We start from the raw sequence: 24,274 nt of genomic DNA, 5'->3' as shown, positions 1-24,274 counted from the left end.
TGAACCTCCATTATATGTATTGACAAGGTTTATGATAGAAAATAGTTTACATGTTTATTATGTGATGAATGATTGAAAAAGGAATCATGATGTATTCCTGAGAATGAAATAAATATTAATATTTTGACTACCGTTAAAAGACAAATTTGATTTTGAGATTCAATATAAATAATTTACAGTTAGGTACACAGAGAAGTTTGAGCATACTCACATTTTCATTTGTAGATAATATTGTATAATAAAAATTATATATCATATGCTTGTAAGTACACTGCATTACTGCAATAGACATTAGCTATATGAATAATTATTTATATTTTCTTTTTAAAATGAATTTCTTGAAATTAATTCTGGATTTATTTTTATAAAATGGACCCTTTAATGGTATTTCATATAAAATAAAACTTATACACATTTGAATAGTACCTAGGATAGCATCATGAACTCATGTGAATACTTAGAAATTTAAATAATTTCTTATGCCTCCTTGGACTAGGAGAGTATAAAGTAAATACTTATAATCTTAGTTTTATGAGTGTTTTGGATTATTTATAGACAAATAGAATAAGAGGATTTTTGCTTTAGCATTTATAGAGAGCATAGAATAACTTGGAAAATACAGAAAAAACATTGGCAAATTTTCATAATACTTAAACACCATCATCTATTTCAGTATTTTATGACTAGCTGGAACAGTGTTGACCACTATTTTTGGTTGTAATAGGACAAGTCACATTAAATGTGTTATGACTTATTTGTGAACCTGTGCAGAAAGCTTAATTCATCACTTTTTAATGCCAGATTGTAATTTTTCCTTACAGCATCTATTTTTTGTAATATAATATTACTCATCCATGCTCAAACCCCAAACTGAAGATATGTATTAAATTTTTTCATTTTCTTTAGCCCTAGAAAATAATTTGTATTCCTTCAAAAATGTCTCCTTATATTGAAACTTTTCTTGCTTTTACACTGCAATCACTTTGATCTATGATTTCACAGTCCCATGTTGATACAATGCAAGAGACACAGGGCCAATTCCTAGGGTGGGAAGAATCCCTAGAGTAGGAAATGGAAACCCATTCCAGTATTCTTGCCTTGGAAATCCTATGGACAGAAGAGCATGGTGGGCTCTAGTCCCTTGGATCACAAAGAGTCAGACACAACTGAGTGACTAAACTTGCAATGAAACAACAGCAATCACAATAATTACTTAATTATAAATGTCCTTCCTGCCCAATTCTTTCTGGTTTCTGCAGGTCAGACGTTTAAAATGGACCAGTAGGATTGGATTTCTACTAGAGGCTTTAGGGGAGAATACATTCCCTTGCCTTTTATATCTTCTACATGCTGCCTGCACTTGGCTTATGGCCCCATTCTCCATCTTCAAAGCAACCAGCAGTGAAGTGAAGTCGCTCAGTCTATCCGACTTTTATAGTCCATGGAATTCTCCAGGTCAGAATACTGGAGTGGGTAGCCTTTCCCTTCTCTGGGGGAATCTTCTCAACCCAGGGATCAAAACCATTGCAGGCGGATTCTGTACTAGCTGAACCACAAGGGCAGTCCAAGAATACTGCAGTCAGTAATCTATCCCTTCGCCAGCAGATCTTCCTGACCTAGGAATCGAACCGGGGTCTCCTGCATTGCAGGCAGATTCTTTACCAATGGAAGCTCTAAGAGCATCTTTTAAACTCTTTCTGTCAGCTTCTGTTGTCTTGTCAGTTTTTCTCTAATTCTGACCCTACTTTCTCCTCTTACAATGACTCTTGTGTTCACATTGAGCCCACCCCTAATAATCTTACATATTTTTCGCATCTCAATAACCTTAGCTTAATCACATCTGTGGCAACTTGTGGCTCAGACGGTAAAGTATGCGCCTGCAATGCAGGATACCTGGATTCGATCCCTGAGTCAGGAAGAACCCCTGGAGAAGGGAAATGGCAACCCACTCCAGTACGCTTGCCTGGAAAATCCCATGGACGGAGGAGCCTGGTAGGCTACAGCCCATGGAGCAGCAAAGAGTTGGACATGACTGAGCAACTTCAATTCACTTTAATTACATCTTAAAAGTCCTTTCATTTTACCTTTTTGTCATGTAAGGCAATGTATTCACAAGCTTTAGGAACTTTTGGGCACCTCTTTCAGGGATAAAGGCGTCACGCAAACTATAGAAAAGAGCCATTACTTACCTAGAGAACAAAGACAATCTCTTTATCACACTGCACCAGAATTATATCTTGATTAATCATGTAGTTATCTGTTCCTTTTCTTATTCTCTCCCATTTGTATGGTGAGAGATATTCTCTTAAAAAAAAAGTAAGAATTCAAATAAATTATCAATTTTAGTACTAAATTAATAAGTTTTGTAGTAGGATCCTTTTCCCCTTTGGGAGTTGAAATAAAATATTCCTCAGGAAAGTAAGTAAGAAAAACCAAAGTGGCTATCAGGAACAACTAGGAGAATAAGGGCAAGGACATCAGAAGGAGATAGGAGATGAATGGAAGGAACTTAAGACTTGTTACTTTCCTGTACCAAATCATCATTTTGTAAAAACCAGTTGCTTTTGATTCTCAGAAAGTTTTAAGAACCGCTGAACAAGGGTAAGGTTTTTGGATAACTTGTGTATATAGTTGCATGTAGAGTTACACTGATTGTAGACCATGGTAAGATTAAACTAATCTTTGAAGAGTTCTCCTGTGAATTGGAGCAATGATGAACACCATAGCATGATATAGTATCATTCAAGGTTATTAAATCAAAGCACTTTCTGACTTTATACTATAATATTTTCCTATACAAATGCTGTATTCCAGCAATATTACACAATATTTCCATAGTGATAGGATTACTCATGTTCTTTTGAGTGTACACATTTCCGTTCTCTGAATTGTCCTTTCCTTTTTTGTCCACCTATCTCTGATACATCCATATTCTCACTGAGTGATTGTAAGTACAGTCTTTTCCATGGAGGTCTTCTTAAAATTTCAGTTTGATTTTTTTTTTCTAAGATGATCTATCAACCCCTCCAAAACTCTCTGTATTCTAGAAATGTATAATTTGCTCAAAACTTTTTATTTGAAATATAAAAGTAGACATGAAAAGTGCCACAGATGCCAAATTTAAGAACAATGTTTTATATAATCGTTTAAGATAAGAAATAAGAAATTTTAGAATTAGAATTTCTCCCTTTGTAAGACCTAATGAAGAAATGGGTATTGACAATGGTCATGACTGGCTATTAATATATCTCTTAAAAAAAGAGAAGTCATGTAATAATTTCTAATGAAAAAATAGTATCAAATGTCTACATAAGTGTTTTCCAGTGAAAATATAATCCCAGACACATTTTAATTAACAGTAAATCAAATGGCCACATTTAAAAAGTAAAATAGAATCAATGGATTTAATTTTAATAGCTAAAATCTACCTTCAATAATTTAAAAACTACCTTCAGCAAGGTAAAGTTCCTCAAATATGTGAAATAACAAACAAGTTATCTAGTTTAAAAGTACCACTGGCTTAAAAGTACCAATGATTGATTGATTGGATGATAGATTGACTTAACTTCAGCTGTATCGAGGTATATAAAAATGTAGTGTGATTTAAAGGGTACATTACTGTGATTATGTATATATAGATATATACACAATATGAAAGAATTCCTTTCATTTAGCTAAAAGTATCTAGAATTTGAAGTGGCAAGTCCTAAAAAGAGCCAGCTTAAAAGTAAATATTTAAAAAACTAAAATCAATGTATCCAGTCTCATTACATCATGGCAAATAAAAAGGGAAAAGGTGGAAGTAGTGACAGATTTCTTCTTCTTGGGCTCTAAAATCACTGAGGATCATCACTGCAGCCATGAAATCAGAAGACCTTTGCTTCTTGGAGGAAATCTATGATGAACCTAGACAGTACATCAAAAAGCAGAGACATTACTCTGCCAACACAGCCTTCCATATAGTCAAGGCTATGCTCTTCCCAGTGGCCACATACAATTGTGAGAGCTGGACCGTAAAGAAGGCTGAGTGATGAAGAACTGATGCTTTTGAACTGTGATTCTGCAGAAGACTCCTGAGAGTCCCTTGGACAGCAAAGAGATCAAACCAGTCAATCTTAAGGGAAATTAACCCTGAATACTCATTGGAAGGACTGATGATGAAGATGAAACTCAAGTATTTTTGTCATCTGATGTGAACAGCTGACTCATTGGAAAAAGTCCCTGGTGGTAGGAAAGATTGAGGGCAGAAAGAGAAGAAGGCATTAGAGGATGAGATGATTGGAGAGCATTACCAATACAATGGACATGAACTTGGGCAAACTTCAAGAGATGCTGAGGGACAGAGGGCCTGCAACCTTCAGTCCATGGGGTCACAAAGAGTCGGACATGAATGGGTAACTGAACAACAACAACAATATCTAGGATTTGAAGTGGCAAGTCTTGAAAAGATACCCTTTCTGGGAATCAAATTTTGAAAGCAAGGAAATTTCCTTTGATAATAAAGTAAGCAAAATAGAAAAAACTTATGGCAATGCTAAACAAACAAAAAAATGCTGGAAGACACACAGCTTCTCCCCCAACTACAAAAATGAACAAGTCACTGAAGAAACAAATTTCCAGCACTAATAGAAAATACTGTTAACTAAGAATTCTTCATTTTCTTCTTCTCAATGTGCCAGCAAATATGGAAAACTTGGCAGTGGCCACAGAACTGGAAACAGTTAGTTTTCATTCCAATCCCAAAGAAAGGCAATGCTGAGGAATGCTCAAACTACCACACAATTGTGCTCATCTCACATGCTAGTAAAGTAATGCTGAAAATTCTCCAAGCCAGGCTTCAATAGTACGTGAACTGAGAACTTCCAGATGTTCAAAATGGCTTTAAAAAAGGCCGAGGAACCAGAGATCAAATTGCCAATATCCTCTGGATCATCAAAAGAGTAAGAGAGTTCCAGAAAAACATCTACTTCTGCTTTACTGACTATGCCAAAGCCTTTGACTGTGTGGATCACCACAAATTGTGGAAAATTCTTCAAGAGATGTAAATACCAGACCAGCTTACCTGCTTTTTAAGAAATCTGTATGCAGATCAGGAAACAACAGTTAGAACTGGATATGGAACAACAGACTGTTTCCAAATAGGAAAAGGAGTACATCAAGGCTATATATTGTCACCCTGCTTATTTAACTTATATGCAGAGGACATCATGAGACAATCCGGGCTGGATGAAGCACAAGCTGGAATCAAGATTTCTGGGAGAAATATCAATAACCTCAGATATGCAGATGACACCACCCTCATGGCAGAAAGAAAGAACTAAAGAGTCTCTTGATGAAAGTGAAAGAGGAGAGTGGAAAAGTTGGGTTTCATTAAAGCTCAACATTCAGAAAACTAAGATCATGGCATCTGGTTCCATCACTTCCTGGAAAATAGATGGGGAAACAGTGAGAAATTTTATTTTTTTTTGACTCCAAAATCACTGTAGATGGTGACTGCAGCCATGAAATTAAAAGATGCTTGCTCCTTGGAAGAAAAGTTATGGCAAACCTAGACAAGCATATTAAAAAGCAGAGGCATTACTTTGCCAACAAAGGTCCATCTAGTCAAGGCTATGGTTTTTCCAGTAGTCATGTATGAATGTGAGATTTGGACTGTAAAGAAAGCTGAATGCCAAAGAATTTATGCTTTTGAGCTGTGGTGTTGGAGAAGACTCTTGAGAGTCCCTTGGCCTGCAAGGTGATCCAACCAGTACATCCTAAAAGAAATCAGTCCTGAATATTGATTAAGGACTGATGTTGAAGCTGAAACTCCAATACTTTGGCCACCTGATGCGAAGAGATGACTCATTTGAAAAGACCCTGATGCTGGGATGATTGAAGGCAGGTGGAGAAGGGGAGGACAGAGGATGAGATGGCTGTATGCCATCACTGACTCAGTGGACATGAGTTTGAGTAACTCTGGGAGCTGGTGATGGACAGGGAGGCCTGGTGTGCTGCAGTCCATGGGGTCGCAAAGAGTCAGATATGACTGAGTGACTGAACTGAACTGAAGAATTCTTCAAATCTCTCTTATTCCACAATATATATAGAAGAACATTAAATAAGTTTATAAAAACCTTATCTGAAAAAACAATAAAACTGTGATCACTTTAAGTGATGAGAATTTACTCAGAAATACAAACAGGTTATTTGAAAGATTTAAAATGTAGAAAATTGAAAAAAGTTAATAATAATGAAATGTACATGATATATCAGGCTAATGGACTAAATGAGAAAACAGTAACAATCCTGAAATTAAGCAAAATAGTTATCAGAAAGTATTATACTTGAAAAAGAATGGAATTTTTAAAGCTAAAGTCATAATTCATAATGAACATACAACAATTATATATATCTATACATCAAATAACATAGAGTTTTCTTTAATAAGGCAATATTTAAAGTAAATGCAAGGAGTTAAGTTAGAAGTACAGTAAAAATTCATGACAAACTATACTCAGTAGGAAATTGACCAAGCTTTTATAATACAGGTAAGAATATGGAAAACCTAAACAATATATAAATAATACAGGGTACCAAAAAATACTATGTCTATTTTCTCTAATTTTCCAAAATAAACTCACTTAGGTCTCTTTCTTTGATCTGTCAAAGCAATCAGTTCAGTTCAGTTAGGTTGCTCAGTCCTCTCTGACTCTTTGTGACCCCATGGATTTCAGCATGGCAGGCTTCCCTGTCATCAGCACCTCCTGTAGCTTACTCAAGCTCATGTCCACCGAGTCAGTGATACTATCCAACCATCTCATCCTCTGTCATCCCCTTCTCCTCCCGCCTTCATTCTTTCCCAGCATCAGAGTCTTTTCCAATGTGTCAGTTCTTCACAATTCATATCTTCCAATGAATATTCAGAATAAATATTCAGGAATGATTTCCTTTAGGATTGTCTGGTGAAGGCAGTACTGCAGGCAAATATAAAATCCTGAGAGTTAATATTCCAGTAGCCTAGTCACCAGTTTACCAGCTATGACTTAAACTGTTTGGCTCTCAGTATGGACTTAGTAGGGTAACTATTATATTAGCAAGAGAAACTTTATTTTTCAAAATAATTTTTATTTTATCAATGCAGTATTGAATTGTGTTAAAACTATTTAACATCTTCTCCAAGGTCTCTTATGGAATGATTAATATAATGAATTTCTCTGAGATTCTAATACAAGGCTATGGTTTTTCCAGTAGTCATGTATGGATATGAGAGTTGGACTGTGAAGAAGGCTGAGCGCCAAAGAATTGATGCTTTTGAACTGTGGTGTTGGAGAAGACTCTTGAGAGTCCCTTGGACTGCAAGGAGATCCAATCAGTCCATTCTGAAGGAGATCAGCCCTGGGATATCTTTGGAAGGAATGATGGTAAAGCTGAAACTCCAGTACTTTGGCCGCCTCATGCAAAGAGTTGACTCATTGGAAAAGACTCTGATGTTGGGAGGGATTGGGGGCAGGAGGAGAAGGGGATGGCAGAGGATGAGATGGCTAAATGGCATCACTGACTCAATGGCCGTGAGTTTGAGTGAACTCAGGAAGATTGTCATGGACAGGGAGGCCTGGCGTGCTGCGATTCATAGGGTCTCAAAGAGTCAGACATGGCTGAGTGACTGAACTGAACTGAATACAAGAAATATTTTCCATTGAAAAATTAGAATGCCCTTTTATTAGACAATGAGCGTTTTGTAACATATCTCCTTCTTACCTTATCTTGTATAAATGTTAGAATAAAATTTTGTGTTAAATTTCTTCTAGGTTTTCTGGTACAATAGGCTCCTTACACATTCATCTCTTTCATATGTTTCAGCATACATTTTAGTCTAATAAACCCAGAGTGCCTACTTTTTTTTTTTTTGGTAGCTTAACTCAACTTCTTATTGGAAGCATTTGTAGTTTCAGTATTGTGATTTATAATAAAATGTACATTTAGTTCTTCAAATAACCAAAATATATTTCTTGTATATATCTGATTTTTTCCATGGTTTCTGATTCCCCAAATTTTTTAATTTCCTAGAAGTTGAGATATAGAAAGATATTTCTTTCTCTTTTCGGTGGCTTTTGGAGCCCACCTAAGGAGAGCTGGTTAAAAGGAGAACCAACTGTGTAATTAAAAAGTTGGATCTTTCACTTCTACCCCCTAGCCTTCAGGGTGAGGAGAGAGTTTGGCATTTGAATCAATTACCAGCTATCAATTAGTTAATCAATCACTATGAATAAAGAATCTGCAAAAAAAAAAAAAAAAGAAGAATCTGCAAAGCTCCAAGAAAACAGTGTTTTGAACACATGGAGGTTTGAGAGATTGGGGTGCATGGAGAAGGCCTGGAGGTTCTACTACACCTCTTTCACCACACCCCTTCCACATTCTTTGCCCTATGCATCACTTATCTTGCTTTTCCTGAGTTATATCATAATATAATAAGTCAGCAATCTAGTAAGTAATATGTTCTATGAGCTGTTATTTAATCTACATCAAGGAGGGTGTCTTTAGAAATTCCAATTTGTAGCTGATGAGCAGCACAAATTACCTGGGCTTTTGACTGGCATCTGAAGGATGCTGAGTCTTTTTGTGGAGCTGAACACTTTCGCTGTGGAATCTGATTCTGTTTTTGGGTAGATAGTATCGAAATTTGAGTGAAATATTTGGACACTTGACATGATAAATTTCCAATCATTTTTAGAGTTGATGATTAAGCTTTGACATAGAATGTTTAAGTTATATTCCCGAATTCCTACAAATGTTACCTAGCCAAACTGAGGCCTGCCACCTTGTGCGCAATAAAACCAATCTACTGACACCTGTGTGGTGAAGGGGCATGCAGCCTGTACTCTAAGGCACCATAAAGGAAGTCTTGGACAGCTAGTGCTCAAAAGCCTGGACTACCCGATGAGTTTCAGGAAAGCATTGTTAAAGGCAAGGTGTGCTAAGGGAGTCCCAGAGTATGAGATCAGCTTGTGCATGACTTTCTAATTGGTTGGTGGTGAGGTAACAGGGTGGTTGGCATTATCAATTCTCAGGCACCAGTAGGCCTGGAGGCTATGTGCTCCTGGTCATCAAGTAGTTAACATCTTCCATTTAGTGGAGGTTTTAATATCTGTGAAACAAATAAAAAAAATGTGCATCAAGTACTACTGTCTAGGTACTTCAGAGTGTATTCTCCAGGTACTTCAGAAAGGATCTAAAGCAGAGGATATATTGGGGAGGGAACCCATAGAGTTCTAACCCATAGAGACTCTATCATGGGAATCCATAGAGTCTTAAACACGGCTATGGTAAAATCTGATTTTGATTTCTGGCATCTGAATTGAAATCTTGCATCCTTAGCCACTAATACAGCTTTATAGGTACTGTTAGGCATATGGAAATTGCATTGAGACTATAGAGCAAAGCTACTCCCTAAAAAAAGCATAATATGTAATTTTCTATACTTTCTGAAGCACTTTGTTTCAAAGGTAAACGATTTTACCTATTACATTATGTGATAAAGACCTACATAAAGTTTATTTTAGCTTTAAAGAATTTATTGGTTGGTGTCAGCATTTAAACATGCTCTTGCTAAGATTGTGTCTGCAATGTATTGAGACACCTGGCTAATTCAGTAAAATAACTCAAAGAAATTCAGGCTGTATTAGTATACACGCATATATACTATTATTACACTGATTGAAGTTTTTCAATTTTCAGATAATTGTACGGTGCATGTAGTATCACATCATTCTGCCATTGGGTTTAATGATATAACCATAAAGAACTTAAAATCTGCAGACTTATCTTGCCAGTACCCTATTTCTTAGCATCTTAATATTCATCAAGGTGCTACAGTTTCTGTTCCTCCCTCATCCCATAGGAAGAAAGTGAAACAGCTGTTGCCAGTTCATAGCATATGGACTTATCTTTTTCATTACAATATATTTCCATCTGAACACATTGGAACCTCTTATAGTGAAGTGTTTTTCTTCATAATCCAAATAACTGGAACACAAAAAGACCTACTAAAAAAGATGCATAATTTGTTATTTGTATTTCCTTACAATGTTCTGAGTTTTATAAATGCTTAAAATATATAGTAACTACTGTTACATTTTTCCTTGATGTTTTAGGGAAGAAAAGGTAACTACATATTTAACATGGCAAAGCCGTATGTTTAATAGCTGACTTTTGGCATCAAAAGGAATCCCTTCGATATCAATGATTGCTCTATGGAAGTTTGGGGAATATCTACACTAAAAAGACTGAGGAAGGAAATCAATTGCAAGTTTTCCATGATAAAATAATTTTTCTTCAATTTTGCTTCCTCAAAAACATCATTAGCAATGGAAAAGCAGCAAACTTTTCTTTTGGTTAGATGATTAATGTATTTTTACAATTAATATGCTTATTTCAGATTCTCTTTAAATGTGAAATGTAAATCTAATATACTCTTAAATTTTCATTCACTTGAATTTAATAAATTGCTAGTAAATTATATCTTAGTGATTTATAATCTACACACATATATTGTTTGACATAACCAAACATGATAATAAAATCTGATATTTATGTTGTTTCCAATTAAAGTACTAAATATTTTTAATAAATAATTTAGAAATTAATATTTGACACCAAAGAAAAATTTCATGAGAGCAATCATATTTGTTTATTTACTACTATAATCTAAGATCTAGAAAAAACATGGCATACTTCAACAACACAAATACTTGCATGACTTGGGAAATTATCAGGAATACCATTAAGGAAAGTTAGATTTAATTGATACATGATAGGCATTGTTTTCTTCAATACTGACAGCATTTTGCCATTCTAAGTTAAAAAAAGAGACCTCTTAATGCATGTCTTTATCAACTGTGAAGTTTAGTATTTTTAATGCAAATTTTTAAAAACATGAAAACATTTAAAAATGAGTTTTTAGATAATTTTAATTAGTGTACTTCACTTGAATAATTGAATATTTTCAAAATATTTAGTGAGGGTAATCAATTGTTTATTTCAGTCAGGAAACTATTTTTGAGATAGTTACAATGAAAGATAACGTAAGAGTAATCTGAGTCTTGGCAGTCAGAGGATGAGAAAAAAGTGAATGAAGAATATTTATAGGTAGAAATAAGTTGTCATTGGAAAAATATAGTGTTCTTTATTTGTGAACAAGCAAAGCTGTTGAAGAAAACTGAACTGAAACTGACATAACAAGAACAACAAGCATAGCTTAACTTTCCCTATTTTAAAAAGTGAATTGTAATCAAGAGCTGACAAGACAAATGCTACTACTAAATAGATATTCAGTTCATAGAACAGGAAATTACACCGGTTCAAAAAGTGAGCATATGAGACAGCAGCCACCAATGCAAAAGACAGGAGATGTGTTTCTTGGAAAGCTAAGGTGCTGCAGCCTGAGAGGAAAGCAAGAATAACCCCTGACGTCTTCTACTTCAGCCAGAAGATGGAAGGATGAAACCATGGATGTAACTGAGATAAATAGAGATCAGGAAGGAATTATAAATATGTAGCAAAATCTGCAGAGTCACTGCATAGTTTTATATAATTTTCTACTATGTCTATTTTATTAACTTGTTGACAAGTATTTTTGCTACTGTAGTTACTCCAAGAATAAATAAGACTATGTCATACTGGTAACCGTTTTTTTGAAACTAATAACTTAGAGAAAATTTTTAAAATGCAAATATGCAAACTTTAAGTAATTGTATTTTTCAACTAAAGTAATGCTTTGGTAATTATAGTAATACCATTACACTAAATAGTATTATCTAAAAATTATATTATGCCAAGTATTATAGGTAGGTGTTTATATACATATATATGTTATTGTCTATGACAATAAAAAACTTTCAAATTTTTCAGCTTAGAGAAACAGGCTGTGCATATTAAAGATATAGTTTATATTTTAATTGAATTGAAATTTATTTCTAAAACTAAATTTGAGGTGGGGGGGGAAGCTGTAATAGAAGAATGGAACTTGTTACAAAGGTCAGATGTGCTTTCTAAATCCACTCAACAGACATGTATATTGGATTTGCCTATTGTTAAAATGTAGAGAATTCCCATTAAACTTGTCTTTATTTCCATCTCATACACAAATACCCCAACCCATAAATCCAAAGAAAAGGAATAAAGATATAAACTGAGAGAGAACACTAAAGGAGGCATCGCTGAGTAGAAGATATCAACATGATTTAAGAAGATGGAACACATGAGGAGAAATGACTTATCTAGCAGCATGGAATAATTCGACATTGATCTGGTTTGGTAAAACTAAGTGGATATCTAACACTCATGTTCACTTAAATCACTTTTCAAGTCACTCAAAATAAAGCCAAAATCCTATACAGATCCCAGCCCGGCATGATCTGCTTCCCATTACATCTCTGAACATGTTGCCAGTCTTCTCCCATGCGTTTACTCCATCCACTGACGTTCCCCATGAATCTGAGACACACCAGTTGGGCTTCTGCCTCAAAGGCTTGCATTTCCTCATCTCTCTGGGATGAAGGATCTCAGAGCATCACCATGGCTAGCCAACTCACTTTCATATGTCTTCTCTTTATTCAAAAGTCACAGAGATTCTCTGTGGCCATTCCATCTAAAACCTCAACTCCACCTCCATCCCATGTCATTCTTGCATGGTCTGTTTTGTATTCTTAGCAATTAGAATTGACTAATATACTATGCATGTTATTTATTTCTTATACAAATTATTCTTTTCTCATGATACAATGAAGACTATGTTAGAGGAAAGTATATGATTCTTATCACGGCTGTAAGTGTCTGAAATACTGTCGAGAATGTGGTATAATCTTAATAAAGATGTGATGAATAAAGGATCTTTTTAAATGTAATTGGGTACTTTCCTGATGATGAATATTGAGAGGTATTTTTTGTTTTGTTTTTGAAATATAGAACATTTGTTTTTCTTCCAATTTTATACAGATAAAATTGACATACAGCATGATGTGTTAGTTTATGTAATATATCACATGATTTGACTGACATATGTCATGAATTGATGACCACATTGAGAGTTTTTAAAACATATTTTTCAAATGTATTATAACGCCACAATGTTGAAAAGTTCCCAATACCTTTACTCTTCAAAACTGACTGACTTTGAAAATGTCTATTTCATTTTAGCACTGCCCTCCCTCTACACTACATAGATAGAGACACTGAATTGTTCTTAAGGATCTGCATTATTGGTACTGTTATGTCCATCTTCCACAGGAAATTTTGTATTTAAAAGGTTCCAGATCAGTTGATGGAGAAGGAACTGGGAGCCCACTCCAGTATTCTTGCCTGGAGAATCCCGTGGACACAGGAGCCTGGTGGGCTGCCGTCCATGTGGTTGCACAGAGTCGGACAGGACTGAAGCAACTTAGCATGCATGCATGCATTGGAGAAGGAAATGGCAACCCACTCCTGTATTCTTGCCTGGAGAATCCCAGGAACAGAGGAGCCTGGTGGGCTGCCATCTATGGCGTCGCATAGAGTCGACACAACTGAAGTAAGTTAGCAGCAGCAGCAGCAGCAGCAGATCAGTTGAACACTAGTTACGGGACATTGAATCAGCATTAGCCCTTTCCATTTTTATTGTTATATTCTGATAAATTATACATAATATGCAAAAAATAACTATTATCTGTCACAGAAAATTTAAACAAATGGTCTATTCATGTAGGCAGAAATTAAAAGGTATGTTAATAGTTATCTTTAAGAAGTGCTGTATTAAAGCACTTCCCAAAGTAGACAATAAATAGGAAAGCACTAAGATATCCTCCTCCTAACAGTATATACAGACAGTCATTTCCACATATAAACAAACAATGTGTCTGCCTTAAAAATACAAAGAAATTTATAAAGCTGCCAGCATAATTGAGTCCCCAGAAGGAAAATTATTAAAAAAAATTCCTAAGTGATAGGGAAATAAATGAGGAACAGGAAGACCATTATTAAAAATGATTGAGAGAGAATCCATAGTTTTATTATAAGAATTTTACTACACAAGTATGCTCTTTTAATCTATTAACATTCTGAATATATAGGTAGAATATTTCAAGTTGGTTATTATCAATGTTATTACCAGATTTTATCAATTCCATATTTATTAGGCAGTATCTGTTGAAGTGTAACCGCTGGTCAGGGAATTTCAACATTTCTGAGCACTGATTTGCTATATTTTTGAATACACTTAAAGTGATGCTTTTAATGGAATTTTTTTTTCATGAAAGATGGTATGTAATTTTGGAAGTGTTTTATCTTTCTATGCATGCATGCATTCTCAGTCACTTCAGTCGTGTCCGACTCTCTGCGACCCCATGGACCATGGCCCACTAGGCTCCTCTGTCCATGGAATTCTCCAGGCAAGAATACTGGAGTGGGTTGCCATTTCCTTCTCCAGTGATAAAATATGAAGTGAGTGAAGTGAGTGACGTGAAGTCACTCAGTCGTGTCCGACTCTTAGAGACCCCATGGACTGTAGCCCACCAGGCTCCCCTGTCCATGGGATTTTCCAGGCAAGAATACAGGAGTCTCTGTTTTATCTTTGAGACACTTGACTTCTTCCTTTGGGAATTCAAAATAGGGAAATACAAAGGAGCAGAAAAAAATAAGAAATAGAAAAAAGAAAGAAGACAGAATGAAAACAAAAACCCAAAGCCCTGAACATTCACTATTGCATTGACCTACAAATATAAAGAACGTGACTAACAAATTTATTTCTCTCTAATTCCTATAATTCCTCTTTATTCTTATTTGCTGAGAGTTTAAAATAAAAGTAGCTTAACATAGTCACATTATTTTATTGGATTTTAAATTTTTGAGCTGATGGAATATTTCCTTCTATTGCATTCCACTTATCTTGTTTCTGAATGTATTATCTATGTTTACTATTCCTTTTATAATCATACATAAACTCGAAGACTTGCTTCTGTGTGAAAGAATGCAAAATAACTCTCTTTACAGTAATTTATTTTATTTTTGTCTAATAGTTCACAATTTTAATGGAATGCACTTTGCTTAATATCTAGGAATTTAGATGTGGTGAGATAAACAATCCAGATTTAAAGTATTGTAAATGTGGTCACCTCTGCTTTATTCATTAATGCAATATATTTAAAGTGTGGACTCCTTTATTTTACATGTAATATCTTCTTATTTATTTCAAATACTTAATCATATTCACTAGATTATTCATTCCAATGATAAAAAAATTAAATATATTCTACACTCCTTTTTCTTGCTGCTACAACTAGCAACATGGATATTATTTTTTGGACAACACATTGAGAATGCCCTAATATGCTTTAAATTTTATATTCAATATTTAGTTCAAAAATTATTTTTTCCACTAAATACATTGTCCTTCAATAAAGTATATAGTTTTGTGTTTTTAAATGTTAAGTGATATGATAAAGTATCTATAATTTAAGTAATTTTGCAAGAATAGAGATGATATGATTTCTAAAAGTAGATCAATGGGCTTTGAAGAAATCAGTCTATGCTTTTCCATCAATGCTGGGGTAATTACTTCAAATATAAAGTCCTTATAATGTTTCTTGATAATGTTAATGTTCTTTTCTATAAAACAATTTTGAGGTCAATTGAGGGCAAACATTTACTAAGTAATTTTAACAGAAATCATTGTTTAAAAAAATATTGTCACAGTAATTATCTGGATTTGACAGATTTGATCCATGAATTTTTCTTAATGTTGATGTAAAAAGCTTTCACACTTCAAAGGTATATAATAGGTAGTAGTTATTCTAAGCAGTAATTAAACAACTAATGACATAGAAAAAATATAAATGATAGTATAATTGACTACATTAGAAATGAAGAAAAATAAAATGTCTTATTAGACTTATTCTTGTTTAAATTTAGTGAAACTGTTGAAAGCACAACAATGTCTTATCTTACCTAACTTTCTAAGTGCTATAAGAAGAAAAGAAACTGTGAAAAGGCAAAGGAACTATGCTAGAATGTTTTCAGATGACGTCTAACTCTGGAATGTAATTTGTGCTGCTCTGTCGGCTCACACTTGAGACAGACCTCATACTTCCAAATAACTCATACTTTCAGAGTCAGTTATTACCTATAGAGTCATGCTACCAGTGCAATGGGATGCAGCATACATCTTAGGACCACAGAGCCAGACAGCTTCTGTCTCTAAAGGACATCCTCCAAGACAGTTTGCACACATGAGACATTAGTCTCAGTATTTGCACCAGCACCAACAAGGGGGTAGGGACACTGTGTTAGTTTCCTTTTGGTATTGTAACAAATCATTAAGAATTCAATGCCTTAAAATTGTAAAATATTTTATGCTTCCAGAGGTCAGAATGGGTTTTACTGAGCTATTGCCAAGGTTTTGGCAGTTCAAGTTGCTGCTCAGTCATGTTCGACTCTTTGCAACCCCATGGACTGCAACACGCCAGGTTTCCCTGTCCTTCGCCATTTCCAAGAGCTTGCTCAAACTCTCGTCCACTGAGTCGGTGATGCCATCCAACCACCTCATCCTCTGTTGTCCCCGTCTCCTCCTGCCCTCAATCTTTCCCAGCATCAGGGTTTTTTTCTAATGAGTTAGCTCTTGGCATCAGGTGGCCAAAGTATTGGAGCTTCAGCTTCAGCTTCAGCATCAATTCTTCCAATGAATATTCAGGATTAATTTTCTTCAGGATTGACTGGTTTGATCTCCTGGCAGTCCACAGGACTCTTAAGAGTCTTCTCCAACACCACAGTTCAAAAGCATTAATTCTTTGGTTCTCAGCCTTCTTTATGGAAGTATGAAAAGTATGAAAATGTAGTTCCAGTATCTCCTGCTTTTTGAAGGTTTGAATTATGCTACTTCACTTATACAAAAGACCTATTTCTTTTTGCCGACTGAAAGAAAAATCCAAAAAGGATTTGGCTTTTATGGAAAAAGGCAAAACGTGGAAATAGTCTTCATTTTTTTTTTTTTTTTTGTGGAGAGTGTTCATCCACAGCAGTGAGAGTGTCCCTATCAAAGTCCTTCCCAGAGAACAAGACTCAGCATCTCAGTATTAGGCTGCCATAGCTTTGAACTGTGTCTGTGAACACCTGTGTTTTATCTTGTTTTATTTGTGCACTTGTTACCCAGATGTGTCCTATGGTAACTGCTTCTTCACTTTATGCTATTTTAACTTAAAAGGGGGCATCCCAGGTGGGTCACTGGCAAAGAATCCACCTGCAATACAAGAGCCACAGGACATGCAGGTTCAATTCCTGGGTTGTGAAGACCCTCTGAGAAGGAAATGGCAACCCACTCCAGTATTCTGGCCTGGAAAATCTCACGGATGGAAGTGCCTGGTGGGCTGCAGCCCATGGGGTCACTAAAGTTAGACACAACTGAACATACATTCACAACTTACAAGAGGTTTCCTGGGAATGCTGTACTATCAGAAAGAGAGGGAAACCTGTATTGCATTTCTTCTGGAGGTTGTATGGGAGGATATGTTTCCTTGCTGTCCAGCTTCTGAAGACTACCTGCATTTCTTGGCTCATGGCTATGTTCTTCATCTTCCAATCTTTCTCTGACTCTCATTCCCCTGCCCTCTTCTTATGGGAATCTTTGTGCTTACATTGGTTCACATGAATAATACAGAATAACTCTCTATTTTAGAAAACCTAATCATATCTGTAAAGTCCCTTTCGTTATATAAGGCAACATATTAACAGATCCTGGGGATTAGGACATGGACATCTTTGCGGGGCATTTTTCTGGTTATCATAGTTTCCAAGAGACCCAGCTATAACAACTTAATAATAAGTCATAGCAGTCATACTGGAGAAGGCAATGGCAGCCCACTCCAGTACTCCTGCCTGGAAAATCCCATGGATGGAGGAGCCTGGTAGGCTGCAGTCCATGGGGTCTCTAAGAGTCAGGCACGACTGAACGACTTCACTCCCACTTTTCACTTGCAAGTGCTGGAGAAGGAAACGGCAATCCACTCCAGTGTTCTTGCCTGGAAAATCCCAGGGATGGAGGAGCCTAGTGGGCTGCCGTCTATGGGGTCGCACAGAGTCGGACACGACTGAAGCGACTTAGCAGCAGCAGCAGTCATACAAATATAAACTCTTCAAATGTAGAAATATTTAAAAAAAATTAAGCAGTAGAGCCATATGGATAAACATAGAGGAAGGATTAAGTCTTATACATGATTGTTTTTCAACAGTATGACCCTGCTGTGGATCTAAGCAGTGTGCATTGTTAGGAACTGGGATATTTGGCTTGTGCATGTTATAGTTAGTAAAGAACAAATAATCCGTTTGCATATTTCTAAGCATAAGAATCAGCAGATAATAAGAATACATTAAGCCATATTTTTGTTTCCAGTTATGCCCACTGACTACTAAAGAGAGAAAAATGGGGAATAAAAAGCACCCTTTTAAATTATTTATAGTTTGGAAGCTTAAGTGTAGATAAAAAAGTTTTTTGTATTATGTTAAGTGTAGATTAAATATCTTGATCCTCAGAAAATAAAACCTAAGAAATTTGTTTGGAGACAGAGAAAGAGTAGTGAGATATCTGTGTTTAAGTTCCAATTTAAATTGACTTAAACAACTGCCATGGCAATGATAATGATTAAGGAATTTGGGGAATCTTATCCTGCAAGGTCCAGAGTGTAGAGTTTACATTAGACAGGGCTGAGTATAGGTGCTAAAATGGTTACCAGGTTTCAGACTTGGGTCTCTCCTTTCCCTCATTTAATAAATAGATTTTATTCCTCTTCCCTCTTCTAGCAGCGGCAAGTTGGATATAAGCAATAAAAGCTTTGTTGTATTTTTCACTCATTTCAAGCACACACACACAAATGAACCAACTATCCAAACATTTTTATGTAAAATCCTAGAAAATGGTCATTGTGTTAGTCTAAATAATGGTCTCCACAAATGTGTTCTCTAATCTCTGGAATTTGTGAATGTTACCTTATATGATATGATTAAAGATTATCTGGTAATCTTTATGGGTAATCTGGATGGATCCTAAAGGAATTTGTAAATATCCTTTTAGGAGGGAGACAGAGGGCAATATAAGAAGAAAAGGAGGCAATGGTGCCACAAAGGCAGAGATTAGAGTGAGGCAGCCACAATCCATAGAAATGCTGGCAGTTTTCAGCAGTTGAAAGAAGCATGAAATGGATTCTCCTCTAGAGTCTTAGGAGAGCATTATTTTGCATGAATTAATCACTGTGACTAAAGAATAAATTGCATTAACTGCTCTGGCCTGAGTTAAGTGAACACAGCTTGAGTAGAAGTACCAGATGGATTGAAGTTTCCTGGATTAAAAGGCAGAGAGGGATGTTTTTCCAACGTAAAAATGGCACTAGTTTCAGAAGTTGGGTGAGTGAAAGCTAGACATTCATATCCAGCAGACATTTATGACATCTGGCACTCAGTGAATATGGCTAGTATATTCCAGGGCTCTACTTGGTTGTCTGTGGGTTTCCAGGTTGGTGTGGAGACAAGATTCCTTCTTAGGGGACACAATGCTCCAACATAGGTGGAGGAAAAAAAGGTTTGTCTTCACTCTCTTCTCCCTTTCTAAAATATGGACTGCTTTTCACAGGGAAAACAAGATTAATCTGAAGATGAAAAGATAGCTATAAAGTTGAAGTCTATTTAGGCATTTAAAATTAGCATTTCATCTTGATGTTTTGATTATTATTTTATAGAAATTACTTTTAATTTGTCTTTAGTCCTAGTCAATTTCCAAATTATGAAAGTGTATCTCATAATTCTTACTATATTACTCTACTTAGAAATAAAAACATGTCTAAAACGACTATCTTATTCATGTAACTGTACACATTTTTCCCTCTAATAAGCAATATAATCAACATTTTGTTAACTCTAAATCTCAAGATATCTATATTTTCTTTCTTTTGAAAATATCTATACCTAAAATCTTATCGTTTTTGGTCATTACTACAACCACAGTGACATGTTTTGTTTCCTTTTACCCTTTACCGATGAGGAAGACCAGGAGTCCATTCCTTCATGTGTTATTGCCCCTGGCTTTCTAACGTCACTCTTATTCTTCCATACCCAACCAAAGAAGTACTGACAGTTTAATTTTAAGTTACATATTAAAAAATAAATCTTTCAAAAAATAAAGTAGCTCTCTATCAGCTATAGATACTAAGCTCAGGTTTCTTGCTTGGCATTCATTTCTCTCCAAATCTGAGCAATGTAAGCTGTGAAACACCTATTAACACTCTTCTCTAACCTTGAGTTACTATCACACTTAAAATGTTTAACATTCCGTTATACCTGCTTCCTGTACCTCCTGCACTACATTGTTCTTTGTAAATTTGACATATCTTCTAGAACAGTGTTCCCAAAGTGTGAACTGATGTTCAACTGCTTCAGAATCTTCTGCAATGCCTTTAGAAAATCCTATTTTTGCCCTATATCCTAGGCTTACTAATAGGAAGTACTGATTCTTGCCCAGGCTTCCCTGTTGATTATTTTATAGAGTAAACTTTGAGACTCTCAGAAGTTGACTCAAGATTCATTTCTTTCTCAAAAACTTATCCAATCATCACAGCTGACCATAAAAATGCATTTTTAGATATTTAAATTCCATAATTAGAATTGAAAAGATTTACTTTCATGTGCTATGTATTTTAATACATCCATATATATTTTTTAAATTTCCAACATTTTAAAGGACAGAGGCAACTGATTGCTCATTTAATATTCTACCATAACCAAATAAATATTCTAAACAATTTATTGATTTTACAAATGATATAAAAATATCTTTAAATATCATGTTATATATTCAAAGATATTTATCAAAATATTCAGTTCAATTCAGTCGTTCAGTCAGATCTGACTCATTGAGACCCCATGAATCGTAGCATGCTAGGCCTGCCTGTCCATCCCCAACTCCTGGAGTTGACCAAGACTCACGTCCATCGAATCAGTGATGCCATCCAGCCATCTCATCCTCTGTCATCCCCTTCTCCTCCTGCCCCCAATCCCTCCCAGCATCAGGGTCTTTTCAAATGAGTCAACTCTTCCCATCAGGTGGCTAAAGTATTGGAGACTGGAGTTTCAGCTTCAGCATCAGTCCTTCCATATGAACACCCAGGACTGATCTCCTTTATGATGGACTGGTTGGATCTCCTTGCAGTCCAAGGGACTCTCAAGAATCTTCTCCAACACCACAGTTCAAAAGCATTAATTCTTCAGCACTCAGCTTTCTTCACAGTCCAACTCTCACATCCATACATTAAAATATTATAACTGTTCAAATTTATTCACAGAAAATACTCAGCATAATTTGACTTCTTGATAATCATGATGATATGATCACTAATCTAGAGCCAGACATCTTGGAAAGTGAAGTCAAGTGGGCCTTAGAAAGGGTTACTATGAACAAAGCTAGTGGAGGTGATGGAATTCCAGTGGAGCTGTTTCAAATCCTGAAAGATGATGCTGTGAAAGTGCCGCATGCAATATGCCAGCACATGGAAATTTGGAAAACTCAGCAGTGGCCACAGGACTGGAAAAGGTCAGTTTTCATTCCAATCCCAAAGAAAGGTAATGCAAAAGAATGCTCAAACTACCACACAATTGCACTCATTGCACACGCTAGTAAAGTAACGCTCAAAATTCTCCAAGCCAGGCTTCAGCAATACATGAACCGTGAACTCCCTGATGTTCAAGCTGGTTTTATAAAAGGCTGAGGAACCAGAGATCAAATTGCCAACATCCGCTGGATCATCAAAAAAGCAAGAGAGTTCCAGAAAAAACATCTATTTCTGCTTTATTGACTATACCAAAGCCTTTGACTGTGTGGATCACGATAAACTGTGGAAAATTCTGAGAGAGATGGGAATACCAGACCACCTAACCTGCCTCTTGAGAAATCTGTATGCAGGTCAGGAAGCAACAGTTAGAACTGGACATGGAACAACAGACTGGTTCCAAATAGGAAAAGGAGTACGTCAAGGCTGTATATTGTCACCCTGCTTATTTAACTTCTATGCAGAGTACGCCATGAGAAACGCTGGACTGGAAGAAACACAAGCTGGAATCAAGATTGCTGGGAGAAATCTCAATAACCTCAGACATGCAGATGACACCACCCTTATGGCAGAAAGTGAAGAGGAACTAAAAAGCCTCTTGATGAAAGTGGAAGAGGAGAGCAAAAAAGTTGGCTTAAAGCTCAACATTCAGAAAACGAAGATCATGGCATCCGGTCCCATCACTTCATGGCAAATAAATGGGGAAACAGTGGAAACAGTGTCAGACTTTATTTTTTGGGGCTCCAAAATCACTGCAGATGGTGACTGCAGCCATGAAATTAAAAGACGCTTACTCTTTGGAAGAAAAGTTATGACCAACCTAGATAGCATATTCAAAAGCAGAGATATTACTTTGCCAACCAAGGTCCGTCTAGTCAAGGCTATGTTTTTTCCAGTGGTCATGTATGGATGTGAGAGTTGGACTGTGAAGAAAGCTGAGTGCTGAAGAATTGACGCTTTTGAACTGTGGTGTTGGAGAAGACTCTTGAGAGTCCTTTGGACTGCAAGGAGATCCAACCAGTCCATTCTGAAGGAGATCAGCCCTGGGATTTCTTTGGAAGGAATGATGCTGAAGCTGAAACTCCAGTACTTTGGCCACCTCATGTGAAGAGTTGACTCATTGGAAAAGACTCTGATGCTGGGAGGGATTGGGGGCAGGAGGAGAAGGGGACGACAGAGGATGAGATGGCTGGATGGTTTCACGGACTCGATGGACATGAGTCTGAGTGAACTCCGGGAGTTGGTGATGGACAGGGAGGCCTGGAGCTCTGTGATTCATGGGGTCGCAAAGAGTCAGACACGACTGAGCGACTGAACTGAACTGAACTGAGTATAAGTTTACTTTATAGTTACTTCTGATATATTTCTTGCAATTATCTCTAAAGTGGATACTACTATTATTCATCATTAAAGAAACTGAACTCCTAAAATTCTTTGGTTACGTATTTCTTATACTTTACCACTGTTAGTCACCAAGTTACCAGTTATGGCTCTGCCTGGGCTTATTCCTTGATGTCTAACTGTGGACTTCATGTACTTTGCCATTAGGAGACATTGCTTTACTAAAGTCATTCTATGTTGAACGAGCTTAAAGAATTGACCAAAATGGCAGATACCCAGGGCATGGATTTAAAATATTATTGCAAACATACTGGTGTTGGGGTCAGCTTAATTGAGATTTTCTCATACAAACTCCTGTATTAATGACGGACTGCACATTGATCAAATTTCTATAGATTTATACATTGTATCAAAAAGAAAAAAATCACAGGTGACAAATATCTCTGTTGATTCTTTTTAGGAGAATAACTATATTTATAGGTTGGGAGAAATGAAAGTTAGAATAACTGTAACAAGTAGTCATCTTAAATTAAAATTCAGCTTAAAACCAATGAATACATATAATGGTGCTAGTTAATGGAAATTATTTTTTTCCTGAATTTTTTACAAGTAAAAGTTTCCACATAGGTTAAATGTCACATAACAAATGCTACAATAAATATTTATTTAAAATATAGGACAAAAATGTAATTTGAATTTAGTAAAACATATTTTCCTTTTTACCACTGTTAAATAAATATTATACACATATTGAAGGAATAGAACTTGAAACCAGAGCTGCACAATTGATCTCTCAAGTGTTGCACACACATCTCAGCACTAAATGTGTGTTTAGTTTTTGGAGCTATTATTAGGTAATATTCTGTTTATACACTAAATTGCCCTCAGAAATGCTATTTTTTCGAACTTGTGGCTGCTGCCTCATTGTCAAGGTATCAGCTGTTACTTTCTGAATCTTCACTCACTCTTGCAGAAAATATAATATATATCATTTGTAATTTAGATGCCATAGACCTGTTCTCATAGGTCCTTGCTAATGCTTGTTTACAATCTTATGTATAAACCTTGGAATCCAGATAATGAGTTGGACTTAATAATCATATAAATATTATAAATACCCTCAATGAAAGGAAATGCTGAGAGGAATGCTATTTTAAAATTACATGAGTTTATGTTTGTAGCTATTAGGCTTCTATTCTCTGAAGACTTCTTTCACTTTCTTGTAATTTCTTTGTTGTTTTATACATTGGTGTGCTCATGAGGTTTAACTTGACATTGGTCAAATTTTTCTTTAATGCTATTACAATGACTATATACATGGGGTTCAATATTAGTGG

Source organism: Ovis canadensis, chromosome 1 (assembly GCF_042477335.2).
Source record: "Ovis canadensis isolate MfBH-ARS-UI-01 breed Bighorn chromosome 1, ARS-UI_OviCan_v2, whole genome shotgun sequence".
NCBI classification, from domain to species: Eukaryota; Metazoa; Chordata; class Mammalia; order Artiodactyla; family Bovidae; genus Ovis; species Ovis canadensis.
Note: the sequence above shows the minus strand (reverse complement) of the source record.